Here is a 15,664-nt window from a genome sequence, read left to right as displayed (position 1 = left end):
TTTCTTGGCTTCTTGCTGCCTTGAGGTGGGGTATTTAATGTCTTTCCACTTCTTAATTGAACTGCTTGGCATTCTTCTATTATTTGTTTTGACAGCTGCTGCTTTGTTTGCTTTAATTGTACTTCCATGTTTATATTAGCCATCCTTGTCTCTTGTAGTTTATCCTTGAATTTAGCTAACTGCTTTGTTAGAAAATCCAATTGCTGATTGAATTCAGCAGCTTGCTCTGCAGGACTGAGTTCAGCAGTTACTGTTTTAGGCTCTTCTTTCATGGAAGAGTCACTGCTTAGGTACCGATGCTGATTTCTGGCAACTGTATCAATGAGCTCTTGAGCTTCTTCAATTGTCTTTCTCATGTGGATAGATCCACCAGCTGAGCAATCTAAAGAGATCTGAGCTCTTTCTGTAAGCCCATAATAGAAGATGTCTAACTGAACCCACTCTGAAAATATTTCAGAGGGGCATTTTTGTAGCATCTCTCTGTATCTCTCCTAGGCATCATAAAGAGATTCATTATCTCCTTGTTTAAAGCCTTGGATGTCCAGCCTTAGCTGTGTCATCCGTTTTGGAGGAAAGTATTGATTCAGGAATTTTTCTGTCAACTGTTTCCATGTCCTTATGCTGGCCTTAGGTTGGTTATTTAACCACCTCTTAGCTTGGTCTTTTACAGCAAATAGGAACAGTAATAATCTGTAGACATCCTGATCTACTTCCTTATCATGTACTGTGTCAACAATCTATAAAAACTGTGCCAGAAACTCTGTAGGTTCTTCCTGTAGAAGACCGGAATACTGGCAACTTTGCTGCACCATGATAATGAGCTAAGGATTCAACTCAAAGCTACTGACTCCAATGGAGGGTATGCAGATACTACTCCCATATGAAGCAGTAGAGGGGTTAACATATGACCCCAGAGTCCTTCTGGACTGTTCATTTTCACTTAGATCCATGATGGAGAAAGGGAGATGATGAAAAAAAAAATATTTTTATTTATTTATTTATTTCAAAAATGAAATAAATTAAAATAAAATAAATAAAAATGGTTGAAAATTTTTGAAAAAATGAGGAGAGAGAAAGTGGTTAGGAAGTTTTGAAAAGGATATGATGATTTTTGAAAAAGGTTTTAAATTTTGAAATAAAAATCTGAATTTTAAAGGTAAATTTCGAAAATTTGCTTTAAAATAGAGAGAAAAGATATTTTTGAATTTAAAGAGGAGAGAGAAAAACAATAAGATAGCACAAGATTAAAAATTTTTAGATCTAATGCTCCTTGTTTTTGAAAATTTTGGAGGGAAAACACTAAGGAACACCAAACTTAAAAATTTTAAGATCAAGACACAAGGAAAACTCAAGAACACTTTGAAGACTCACAAGAACACAAGAACATGAAGAAAGAACACCAAACTTAAAATTTTTAGAAAATCAAACTAAAATTTTCGAAAACCAAAGGGAAATCAACAAGAAAACACCAAACTTAAAGTTTGGCACAAAATTTAATAGAGAAATTATTTTTGAAAAAGAAGATTTTGAAAAGAGTATACCAAATTGCCACGAACTTAGACCAACGCTCTAGCCAATTGGGCAGTAAAATTAACACTTGTTTTGAAGAAGTATTTTTAAATAACTAAGAATAAAATAAAAATAAAAAAAATATTTTTTTTTGAAAACTAATGTTTTAAAGAGGCACAAGAAAAACAAGAAAAATCACAAAACAAGAAAAACCAGAGATCAAACAAGAAAAAGTCAATAAAAAAATAATTTTCAAAAAATGTTTTTGAAAGAGAAAATAAGGATTCTAAAATTTTAACCAGAAACAATAATAAGAGACTTTAAACCAAAAAGAAAAGTTTTTCCTAATCTAAGCAACAAAATAAACCGTCAGTTGTCCAAACACAAACAATCCCCGGCAACGGCGCCAAAAACTTGGTGCACGAATTGTGAATCACACTTTTCACAATTCGTACCGCTAACCAGCAAGTGCACTGGGTCGTCCAAGTAATACCTTACGTGAGTAAGGGTCGAATTCCACGGAGATTGTTGGTTTGAAGCAATCTCTGGTTATGTTGTAAATCTCAGTTAGGAGGCTAATTATAATTATCAGTTGACTTGCAAATGAACAAGGGAACATAAAATAAATACTTGGTATGCAGTAATGGAGAATATGTTGGAGTTTTGGAGATGCTTTGTCTTCTGAATCTCTGCTTTCTCCCTGTCTTCTTCTTCACACACGCAAGGCTCATTCCATGGCAAGCTGTATGTAAGGTGTCACCGTTGTCAATGGCTACTTCTCGTCCTCTCAGTGAAAATGGTCCAAATGCTCTGTCACAGCACGGCTAATCATCTGTTGGTTCTCGATCATGTCGGAATAGAATCCCTTGATTCTTTTGCGTCTGTCACTACGCCCAACAATCGCGAGTTTGAAGCTCGTCACAACCATTCAATCCTTGAATCCTACTCGGAATACCACAGACAAGGTTTAGACTTTCCGGATTCTCATGAATGCTGCCATCAATTCTAGCTTATACCACGAAGATTCTGATTAAGAAATCTAAGAGATACTCATTCAATCTGATGTAGAACGGAGGTGGTTGTCAGGCACACGTTCATGGATTGAGGAAGGTGATGAGTGTCACGGATCATCACCTTCTTCATAGTGAAGCGCGAACATCTTAGATAGGAACAAGCGTGTTTGAATGGAAAACAGAGATAATTGCATTAATTCATCAAGATGCTGCAGAGCTCCTCACCCCCAACAACGGAGTTTAGAGACTCATGCCGTCAAAGAGTACAAAGTTCAGATCTAAAAATGTCATGAGATACCAAATAAATCTCTAAAAGTTGTTTAAATACTAAACTAGTAACCTAGGTTTACAGAAAATGAGTAAACTATGATAGATAGTGCAGAAATCCACTTCTGGGGCCTATTTGGTGTGTGCTGGGGCTGAGACTAAAGCTTCTCACGTGCTTGGGCTGTTTTGGGCGTTCAACGCCAGGTTGTAACCTGTTTCTGGCGTTAAACTCCAACTTGTAACTTGTTTCTGGCGCTGGACGCCAGACTGCAACATGGAACTGGCGTTGAACGCCAGTTTACATCGTCTATCCTTGAGCAAAGTATAGACTATTATATATTGCTGGAAAGCCCTGGATGTCTACTTTCCAACGCAATTGAGAGCGCGCCATTTGGAGTTCTGTAGCTCCAGAAAATCCATTTTGAGTGCAGGGAGGTCAGAATCCAACAGCATCAGTAGTCCTTTTTCAGCCTAAATCAGATTTTTGCTCAGCTCCCTCAATTTCAGCTAGAAAATACCTAAAATCACAGAAAAACACACAAACTCATAGTAAAGTCCAGAAATGTGATTTTTAATTAAAAAATAATAAAAATATACTAAAAACCAACTAAATCATACTAAAAACTAAGTAAAAACAATGCCAAAAAGCGTATAAATTATCTGCTCATCAGTAAGGTTGGGTAACCTTAGTTGAGGAAATTGCAAGTTCAATGCTAGGTAACAAGATGGAATCAAGGAATTTATAAAAATTTGGGCAGTATCCCTGCAGTAAAATTGACGATCCCGGAATTGCCAAAAATAGCAGGATAGTCATATGAATCCAAAAAGCAATAAGCATAATCAATCAGTAGCAATAATCCTGATAACAAGTGGATCGCACATAACCAGGCAGCAGCAACATAATCACAGAATGAGAAATGCAGCAGGCAGCAAGAAACAACAGCAGAGCAGTGCCAATATGGAGACAGAGCAACTCAGCAACCATCACTTAGCAAACAGGGAATATGCATTTCAAACAGATAAACATGAACGGAGCAATTATCAGGCCTAGAATCCTCTAACCAGAACCTAACTACCTAACCGCAGTTATATCTATCTATCCTAGCATGCAAAATAATCAACTAATTAACTGAAATTAATTAACAAAAATAATAAAAGCAGCAAAGAAAAATAGAGTAGTGGTGCAGGTTATGAAGAACCTGGAAGCAGAGGTGCAGAGTAGAAATGGAGTGGCACTAGAGGGAGGAAACGGGTGGGAGAACGCCGCCCTGGAAGGTGGTGGCACAGAGACTTGCGGCAGAGGAAGGGTCACCGGCGGTGGCTAAGGCAGAGGGAGTGAGAAAGTGAGAGTGAGAGGGTGAGGGATAAGGAGCGAGTGAGCGAGAGGAAGAGATAAGAAAGACAGAAATCGGAGGGTGACGGCGGTGGCATAGCCGGCGCGATGGTCGGTGTTGTTACTGGGGGGGAAGGGAGGAGGTAGGAGGAACGTTGGAGAAGAAGGAGGGGGCTGGGGGTGCGTCTGCGCGAGTTCTCGTCGCGTCCTTAGGGTTATCCCATTTTTGAATCGACGCGGGCGTGCACGGTGCGCGTCCGCGTGCATTGATGAATTTTAGGGATGGACGCGGGAGCGTCCGTGCGCTCACGCATGACTCGGAGAATTGATGAAGACGAGTGCGCGTACTGTACGCGTCCGCGTGCTACGAGTTGGGCTGGAGGCTCAAAGCCAGCCCAGAGCTGGCACAAGTCTCGAGTCTTTGGCCTGGAAATGATTTTGGGCGACCCGGCACACACGCGCCATGTGCGCTGGTGCACACCTTTGCAAATTTTGGATAGTCGTGCGCGTGCGCACAGCGCGCGCACGCGTACACTTGGTTGTGCCATTGGCCCAACTTTTGCGCGAGATTGGCCCAACTCTCTGGAAAGAGTATGGGCCTGTATATACCTATGGACGCGCATGCGCACAGCGTGCGCGCGCGTCTTTAACACTTTTTTTTTTCAGAAAAGGCAAAAACAACTTAAACCCCTTCTTAACACTACCTACAACTCAAAATTAACTCCAAAAATACAAAATGACAATAATCTTTTTGGGTTTTTGAGAGTTTCAAATATAACCGGGGTTACTCGCCCCACAAGCAACCTACAATCAGTTTATTGAACCAAGCATATAGAAAGAAAACTACCTACAATGGCAACTCAATTCACTTTTTAATAAAAAAAATGCAAGAGAGTGGAAAGAGTTTACCATGGTGGGGGTGTCTCCCACCTAGCACTTTTAGTTTAAGTCCTTAAGTTGGACATTTGGGAAGCTCTTTGTCATGGTGGCTTATGCTTGTACTCATCCTTGAATCTCCAAGGATCTTTGCTTCTCAAATGGTTGACAGAAGTTCCAACCATCTTCACCAAGTTTGGATGGAGTTCCACCCAAGGATATGAGCTCCCTTAGTTGGTCTTCATGCTTCGATCCGGGATCCCATATCTTATTTTCGCACCCGTCTTCTTGTTGATCTTCATGAACTTTCCGTTCGGGTGGTTGACATGTAGAATAAGAAGAATTCTCTCTAGCATACCAAGCCTTCTTCCTAGACCCAGGTAAAGTAGCATTCATCCAAGCATAGTTCCCATATCTTGAGAACTTGACCTCAATGAGCCTAATTCCAAACTTCCAACCACTACACAACTCCTTCTTGTTCTTAGTTCCACAAAGAGCTCTAAGTTGTCAATCCGTTTCAATCAGGCCATATTCAAGTGAGAAAGTGAAGCCCAAGGGTAAGAGTTTTACCTACTTGAATGGTGTGTTGGATGATGGCTTGGGGAAGGGAACCTCCCCACACTTAGACAATGCAAGGTCGGTTTTCTTTTGCTCTTCTTTGTGCATTTCCACCTCGTGATAACTCTTTTCAATTTCTTCCTGTTTATTGACCTCTTCCAATTCCTCTTCATTATCAATCAAGTCAAACTCGGGAGGTTGTGTGAGATTTTCTTTCGCATCAACTTCACACTCATTGAAAGAGTCTTCAACAAGGTTACCAATAACACTTAGTGTGGAGTTGTCTTCAATAGCTACATTTTCATGTACCAAAGGAGAGGATTCCACTTTGATAAAAATTCATTGATGATTGAATCCATCTCTTGATCAACCTTTTCATATTCTTCAATTTTGATAAGCTCCGAAGGTTGTTGGGATTTACATGGTGGTGCCGCATCTCCTAAATCTTCAACCACTTCTTTCTCCTTTTCAATGACCCTAGGCTTCTCCAATTGCTCCAATACAAAGCTTGATTCTTCCTTCTTCTCCACCAGGTTTTCCAATTTCTCCTTCATACTTTGCTCAACTTTTGGTTTCTCACATGCGGCCACGGAGACACCTTGAGCGTTCAAACATTGGTAGGCTAAAGTGTGCACTACCTTAGTCAAATTAGTCACAAACTCTAGGGTGTTCCTTTGCATATCCACTTGGTCTTGAAGTAGCAAGGTGAGAGAGTCATCTATTGTGGTTTGGGGGTGGATAGGAAGGTTCATAATTTTGGAAAGAGGGTTCATAGTAGGGATGTGATTCTTCTTGGTAGGGGTATGGAGATGGTGGGCATTGAGGTGGTTCTTGGTAATAATCATAATGGAATTGTGGTGGTTCCAAAGGTTCTTGCTCATAATGGTCACAAGGGAATGGCATGGGTGATTGGTCATATGATGGGTATGGATTATAGGAGGATGTTTGGTATGGAAAGGCTTGTGAGTATGGTTGAGGTTCATGTTGAGGATAAGGTTCATAGGCATATGATGGTGGTTGTTGATTGTCACAAAAGGTTTCACCATATCCATTGAATTGACATGCATTAGGGTGGAAATTATACCTATAAGTATCTGGAGGTTGTTGCCAATAGGAGTGATCAATTCCTTGAGGCTCCTCCCATCTTTGTTGGTTCCATCCTTGATGCATGTTATCATTAAAGTCCACATTTCCTACAACACAATTAGAACCAAACTCATAGCTAAGAGGATGAGAATTCATAAGAGAAAAGCAAAATAAAACTAACAAAAACTAGTCAACAAGCAAAAGACAAATCTATTCGCACTATTCTCATATATACAATAACCAATAACATAACACCATTGCATTCCCCGGCAACGGCGCCATTTTGATGAAATGAATTTTTGACGGTTTAGAAATTCACTAAAGAAGTCTCGTTGTAAAGTATAGTTTCCAAACAAATCAATAATCCTTTCGTACAAAAGATTATTATCACTAGTACAAACCCCTAAATTTATAAACCGAAGTATTGAACCTCGGGTCGTTCTCCCTAGGAATTGTAATGAAGTGTCTTGTTATTGGTTATGAGGTATGTTTGGGGTTTTTGAGATTTTAGACAAGAAATGTAAATGGCAATGAAAGTAAACTAATAACTATGAAAGCTCTTGGCAAGGTTATGAGAATTAGAAGTCCTATCCTAGTCACCCTCCTCAATTGTGACCACAAATTGTCTATTACTATCACTTCGTTAACCTCTAATAATGGAGGAAAGTCAAGTGGATGAATCAACTTGATTCCACAAGTCCTAGCCAACTCCCAAGGGAAAGACTAGCGTTAGTGATATCCAAATCAATTAGCAACTTCTAATTATCGATCAACAAAGGAATTAGATAACTCAAGTGTCACTAATTACTCCACCTAGGCCAAGAGGAATAAAAATCTATACTAAAATCCAACCAAGCATTTCATCAAACACTTGGGAGGCACAAAAGGAAAGCATAGTAAATTGATAACAAGAATAGAAACTAACAACAATTGAATGTGAGAAATCAACAACAACAATAAAAGAAAACAAGATCTACATGAATTACCTCAAATTACATTAAAGGAAAATAGAATGAATAAAAGTAGATCTACAAGCAAAGTAGAAGAGAGTAATAACAACAATAGAAGAATGATGAATGTAACAACAAGGAATTAAGAAGGAGAAGTAGAAGAGAGCATGAATTAAAACCTAGATCTAAGAACTAAACCTAATCCTAATCCTAATTCTAGAGAGAAGTGAGAGCTTCTCTCTCTAAAACTAAACTAAACTAGCCTAAAATGTGTGTATGTATCTATCATGGTGCCTTTCCTTTATTCCTTTGTCCTTTTAGCTCTTTTCCCGCCAAAAACTTAGCCCAAATGGGATTGGAAACCCTCCAAAATCGCTAGGCACGTGTTCCTCTTTAAAAATCACCTGCGGTCATTGGCGCGTACACGCACAGTGTGCGTGCGCGTCCCTGGAGAATTTCGCGATCTGCGCGAAAGCGCAAAGTGCGCGTGCGCGCCCATAGACTTTTCCAAATTTTTGGCTTTTCATGATTTTTCCATTTTGTATGCTTTCCTTCCACTCCTTTGATCCTTTCCTAGCCCTTTTCAACCTGAAATCACTAGCAAACTCATCAAGGCATCTAGTGGAATCAAAGGATGATTAAAACTATCAAATTAAAGATCTAAAAAGCATATTTTCACATCTAAGCTCAAATACAGAAACAATCACAAAATCATGCTATTTCATTGAATAAATGTGATGAAAGGTTATCAAAATGCTCTAAATTCAACCCAAGATAAACCCTACAAAGAGGGTTTATCAGCATGGGAAGATAGTAAATTTCTCTTGAATTTTTGTGGTCGCTGCGAAGAAGAGGGTGGTAATGCTGAAGGATTTTTAGATACATGTGAAGGAACTGGAGCTTGTGATTTTGTAGGTTTAGGGTGTGAAAGCTTAGTTTTGTGTGCACTAATCACCTCCTTATTACCAGATTTTTGTATTTTAATTGACAAGTATTTTTTATTTTTTTTAAAACCTGACATCTAAAACAACAAAGATTTATAAGATTAGTAAGACATTGCATTTAAATTTTGGTAACATATACATCATCGAAAGAATTAAAAAAATAACAATGTAAAATAATACTTAGCTGCCAAAATAATCAATGAGGATGTAAAATAAAGTGCTACTATGCTTTAGTACTAAACTACTAATATATATGTACACATGAGCATTTTAACAAGTTCATAGTCATAATTGCAACACAGACATAATCAAACTAAATCCAACCAATAAACTATAATCACAATAATATCAACGACAATTATAATTCATAGTCAAAAACCAAAGTCAATTACATCAAATAATCACATAATACAACACTGGGTGTTTTAGCATCAAAATTTCAGTCATAAATACCTTTTTACTCATTTCTTCATAAGAATGCATGATTATACTGTAGTCTTCACTAAAATATGTGTGCGTGTAGCTTGTTACTGGCTCCCGCTTTCCTAAAAGAAGCCATGCAAAGGATACAATAAAAAAGTTAACAAACTTAAACAATTCACGAAGGGTTCACAACTCTTGAGAAGCGCCTAGAAGAAACAATTTGAGTAAAATGCAACTAATTGACTTTAATTAGGTTTAAATATTGTTAAAATTAAAGTTATTTTTTTATATATATATATAATACTTATATTCCACTACTGCTCACAACTACTCCATTGTACAAGTGCAAATTCCATATTGAAGCCAAAGAATAATATGAAATAATGCAATCAGGAACTATTATTGCTCACAACTATATTAGATAATTCTTATCAATATTTATTACTTATAAACATAGATAAACTAAGAATAATATAATGAATGCAATCAAGAAAAGAAAGTCTCATATTTATAAAAGACTATAGATTCAAAACCAGATGAATAAAGTATAAAATTATTGTACAAACAACTCATAATTTGTGAATTTAATATTATTTAATTTCAAATAAATACCTAAGTGTAATATAATTTTTAAAAAATAATACGCACTTTGAATTACAAACTTAAACGCTTAAAAAGTATACACTTTTTCAACCTCTCATCTAGTTTTGTAAATTGCAACCGTCATGGCCGGCAAGTTGACTAACAAAAAACAATTCATTAAGAAATGAAATATTTACAATGTGAACAATTTCTCAATTAATTTACGGTTTCTCTATTAAATTACAGCGGAAAACAATTCATCAACTCAGACATTCACCCAACTGCACTTACACTGCTTTATTTTTTCTTATTCCTCTGCTATGCTTCCATGGGCTCATAAAATTCTCTTAATTTAAATTTCAGATCATTCAGAAGTGTAAGTACAAATTGCATGATTCTTTTACTCTGTTATTATTAAGGCATGAAGTGTGTTTGGGAGTTATGAGGAAAGAAGAGGTAAGGTTAAGGGTAAGATGAATTATATTAGGGATTAACATGGCACTTGTTTGGGAGTTTAAAATAGACTGATGCTGGGTTATGAAATCTCCACTTTGAGTGAACTCTAAAAGTAATTAGATGGAAATTGTTGGGGGAAGTATAAGCCTTCTTCCCTCTCTTCTCTTAAATTAGCAATGAAGAAAGGAAATTAACAATAAACAATGAAGAAAGGAAATTAACAATAAAGAAAGGAAACTTTTGATAAACAAAGTTGAGTAACAATCACTACTCACAAAAATTAGAACCTGGCAGTGGCAGAGCACGCACAGAGAGAAGAAGAAAACAAGGGCAATCCTACTAATTATTTATTATTTATTGCCTATAAAAGCTTCTACAAGTAAAGACCACACTGAATCATTGACTATAAAGAAAGCAGCAAATTAAAGTCGCTAATTAGCTCCTTTTTCCTTTTTCAAAATCATAAAATCTTAATGTATACAAGATTTATCATGCTAAACTTTTTAACAATCTTAATTGTTTCAAAGAAAGAAGGTACAATTTTAAGACTACTCTAACATATTAACATTATATGAATTTTTAAACTTGTTATTTAGAAGAATGTTTAAGAAACAAGGATGCATTAAGATTGCTTATATACAAGGACTGTTTCTTATATTACTTTGTTCAACTTGCACTATGATTGCTTAATAATGATCCAGGAATGAATTTGGGAACCAATAGTCATTACTGTCTTAATAGGAACCATAGCACATACAAAATCCAACTACAATCATTATTTTCAGTTATTAATAATAACAATTTCCTTGTTATACAGTTTAACTAGCTTCTTGTAAGAATTAACAGTAGCATATAATTTATAAATTACAGTGAAGAGCGTGCAGGCCTACGCATTAACCATTTCAAGAGCATTATCTTTTGAATCACGGTGCTTGTCTTCTACTGCTTTGTACTTATACCAAGAAGCACAAACTAAGTAAAACACAAAGTTGAGAACACTTATCACAGCCAATAGCCAATAGAAGTAATTAAGGTTGTCTCTGTTCAAGTGATTACTTGCAAGCCACAAACTAAGTAAATCACTGTTTTATATAATCATTTAAACACAATTTGATGAATGACACACAATCTACATAGATGCATCTTCTCAATCTCAGTGTCAGCATATACACACATTGAATTTCTTGGTTACTCACAAACAAAGATTGACAAATTATTGAAATTGACATTAAAAACAGAGAAATCATGCATAAATAAAAAGAAAAAAAAACACAAATCAAGCTGGCAGAGGATGCACAAAAATTAGCAACCAAATTAACAATGAACAATGCTAAGTAACAATCAAATTAACAATGAATAAAACTAATTAACAATGAACCTGGCGGAGTAACAATTACTACTCATAAAAACTAGAACTTGACAGAGGATGCACAGAGAGGAGAAGGAGGCAAGGGTAACCTAGCTAAGCACGAGGGTGGAAGTTGCCTCAGGTACAGTGTCTGAGGCTGGCGGGGGTGCGAGTTCTGAGATCGGAGGAGGTGGCCACATGCAGGAGGCAGAACGGTGTGAGCAAATCAGTGTGAGCGACTGAGGTTGTAGCCTTGAGCGCGACGCATGAGCATGGAAGTTGCCTGAGGTGTGAGGTCCGAGGCTTGCCTAGCGTTCGTCCTGGAAGATCAGCGGCAGCCACAAGCAGGAGGCAGAGCACGCAGAAGGAAGTGACCCTGGTTAGCTGTGATATGAGGAGGGAGAAGGCACTCTAAATCTGAAATCCCTGAAACCAAAGGGCGGTCTTGATTAAAAATTTTGATTTTTGGCACAAGTAAATAAGTTGCTTTAAAATAACTACATATAATAAATTTTAAAATTAATATTATATCTAATTTTTACTTTCAAATTAAAAAAAAAGATAAAATTATAACGAAAATATTTAAAAATAAGTTATGGAATATTAATTTCTAAAAGACAGATATTTTAAAAAATTATATCTAATATTAACTTTAAAGTATTTGAATTAAATTATGTTTTTAAATTTTTGTTACATAATTGATGCCAGGGCATTTTGGCCAATTTCACTGACCTTTTCTTTACTGTTTTTAAGGTAGTTTCATGCATTTTCTTAGGAAATAAGCTAGTTTTGGATAAATATTCACTTACATCTTGATTCAAGCATACATTGTGCACCTTACATAAGCCACGTTAACTCCCACGTTAACCTAGTTAACGTGGAAGCTAACGTGAAGAAACAAGGTGGTCGACAACGTTAGTGACACCAAACATTGTCACTAACGTTGGAAGGAACCCACACAAGCCCCAATAAGCCACGTTAACTCCCACGTTAACCTAGTTAACATGGAAGCTAACGTGAAGAAGAGAGGTGATCGCCAACGTTAGTGACACCCAACATTGTCACTAACGTTGGAATAAGCCCACACAAGCCATTATGAGCCACGTTAACTCCCACATTAACTTAGTTAACGTGGGAAAAAGTCCCACCTGGCAGCCTGACCATGCCTTCTTCAAACACGCATAACTTGAGCCACAAAGCTCCAAATGAGGTGATTCTAGTGGCATTGGAAAGTAGGATTCCAGAGCTTTCCAAGCATATATGGAATTATATGGTTGACACTAAATTTGAGGGAGAAAACTTGCCCCGAAAGTGCAAAGATGAACATGGTATCAACCTGTAGTAAGGCCAGCTGACCTCTTCACCTTCCAAGAGGTGTAACTCGAGTTGTAGAGCTCCAAATGATGCGCTTCCAAAAACATTCGAAAGTAGACATCCAGGGCTTTCCAACAATATATAATAGTATGGGGTGGACACTAAGTTTGAGCTCCAGAAACTGGCAATAATCAAGCCCTGATCGCTAGCGTTATTGGCACTCAAGTTTTCCAGTAACGCTGGCAACTATGCCAGCGACCATGTCCACTTCAAAGGAGCATAACTTGAGCTATAGAGATCCAATTGAGGTGATTCTGGTTGCGTTAGAAAGCTGACATTCAGAGCTTTTCAACGATATACAATACTCTATAGTGGAAATGAAATTGGAGCACAAACAAGAGGCATCTTTTAAGCACCAAAAACACCAACTGGGCAGCAAGTGCAACGTTAGCCACAATAACTTTAGCACTAACGCCACACTTGTAGCGTTAGTGTGGCTAACTTTAGCACTAACTTTAGCACCTGGACCTCAACTTGACTCACTCTCTCTCAAGTCCACTTCAAAGCTCAAGCAAGCAAGCCCACAATTGTCAACCAATCAAGATTACAAGAAGCATCTAGAATAGAAATTTTCAATTAATTGTAATTTACTTTTAATTTCATTTTGTAGTTTAGGAGAGCCTATATAAAGTCCTTAGTTTTTACATTGAAAGCAGTCTGGGAATTATGGAATGGGGGACTGAAGAGGGGTCTTCTGACTCCCTCCCCTCACACACTTTTCCTCCTTTTTCTTTTAGTTGTAAATTTCATTTATGAATGTTGAATTTTCAATTTCAGTTTGAATCTTAATCTTTACTTTTCTACATTTTCTTTCTTTTCTATTTTTGTAGAGCAATGATCAACTAACTCTTTACATTGGGTTAGAGAGCTCTATTGTGATTCAATGGATTAAGTGTAGTTCTTATTCTTCTTCTTCTTTCTTTTCTCTTGATTTTACTAGAAAGCTTTCAATCTTCATCCAATTGGGTAGTTATCTTGAAAAAGAAGCTATTCATACTTGGATCTCTTCTGAACCTTGAAAGAGGAATGAAGAGATCATGCTAGAAATGCTTTCTCATGTTGGACCAAATTGGGTTTGGATGGATATGTGACTATAATCCACCAACACCTGATTTGGGAAATGCATGTGGTATAATCAGTGACCATACTTCATCTCTTCTCATGAGCAATTGACCAAGGAATTGGCTATTGATCAAGATTTGAGAGATTGAATTACAAGGAATTGTAATTCGATCACTTAAGATTGCCAAGGAGATCAATGAATACATTGATTGAGGAAGAGATGAGAATGAACTTGAACCTGAGGATTGCAATATCTCTTGATCCCAATGTTCATTTTATTTTTTAGTTCTTGCATTTACTCTTCTTGCCATTTTACTTTTCTGCACTTTATTGCTTTCTTTACATTCATGCAATTTACATTCCCTTTTTACTATTCATCCAAATCTGAATCGTCTAACTAGGATAATCAATCAACTATTGATTGCTTAATCCGTTAATCTCTGTGGGATTCGACCTCACTCTTTTGTGAGTTATTACTTGACGACAATTCGGTACACTTGCCGAAGGGAAATTTGTTGCGAGACAAGTTTTCCGTGCATCAAGTTTATGGCGTCGTTGCCGGGGATTAATCGTGATTAACAAACTACCGATTGATTGATTTACTAGATTAGAAACTTTTCTTTTGTCTTTATTTTCTTTTGCTTCTTTATTTTCTTTTGCTAACTAACTGTTTGTGATATTGCCTCACTGGGAATTTCCTAATCTGTGACAATGGAGATTCTAATTTCTTTTGGTGATTATTGTTTGAGACAGAGCTTTCTGTAGGAAAGAAAGGAGCATCCATCATATTTTAGTCAATCAAATTTCATGGGAAACTCTCCACCACCACAGAATGATTCTCTTTACTATGCTCATGGTGGGTGGGAGTATCAAGAACATGAAACGGGGTACTTTCCAGAGCCACAAAATGGTCCATATTTTGGTGAAATTGATCACTACTCAAGTTGTGACTGGGAAGATCATAATCAAAGAGATTTCACTCATTCATATCCCATTCATCAAGAGCCATCAACTCTCAATTATACAACCTCACCTCCAAGTTTTACATGCCTAAATTCTTCATCATTTGAGTATGCCTCAGCACAAAAGTCTATCCCAAATCCATATAATTCATTTCACCATCCACAAAACTCAATCCACTACGCACAAGAGTTATACCACTTTCAGAACACACAACCACAAAACAACCAATTCCATTCACAAGCCAATCCCGCCCAACCATTACAACCTACCCAACCTCCTTTAGATAAACTTGCTAAGGTGGAACTCATCATTGAAGAACTCAGAAGAAGTAGAGTAGAGGAGAGACTCACTAGGATAGAACTCCTCCTTGAAGAAATAATAAAAACAATCGAAGAGGAGAAAATAGCAAAAAGGGACCATGAAGAAAAATTGAGGGAGAATGCACAACTCTATTCTGAAGAACAATTCATTGAAGAGCTGAGATCACAAAGAGAGACCACTTCACTCTCTCCAGAAACAGAGGAGTTCATTCAAAGGTCAAGAATAAGGGAGGAAGTCAATCAAGGGAACCCATACTCCAACAAAACAGAGAGTTGCATAGAGGGTGAGTTCATTGAACCACCAATTCAAGAAGATATTGATGAAGAGGATGCTCCAACCATCATACAATACCCAAATCCTGAAATCAAGGTGGTAAAGGCAATCAACATGAACACTAACAAAAGGATGGTGACCAAGAAAAGAAGGAAAGGTCAAACAATTCTCCTTACTGGAGTTCTCCTTTCTCCTCGGTCAATTACGGGGAACAAAACTCACGGAGAGGGGTCGTTCGGAAGAAGACAACAATCGAACTCATTTGAACGAACAACCCCATCCCCATCCTACCGAAAACCAACTGGAAAAGAAGAAGTACTTATAAC

This window comes from Arachis ipaensis, chromosome B03, assembly GCF_000816755.2.
Source record: "Arachis ipaensis cultivar K30076 chromosome B03, Araip1.1, whole genome shotgun sequence".
NCBI lineage: Eukaryota > Viridiplantae > Streptophyta > Magnoliopsida > Fabales > Fabaceae > Arachis > Arachis ipaensis.
The sequence above is the reverse complement of the archived record's forward strand: the minus strand, read 5'-3'. Positions refer to the sequence as shown.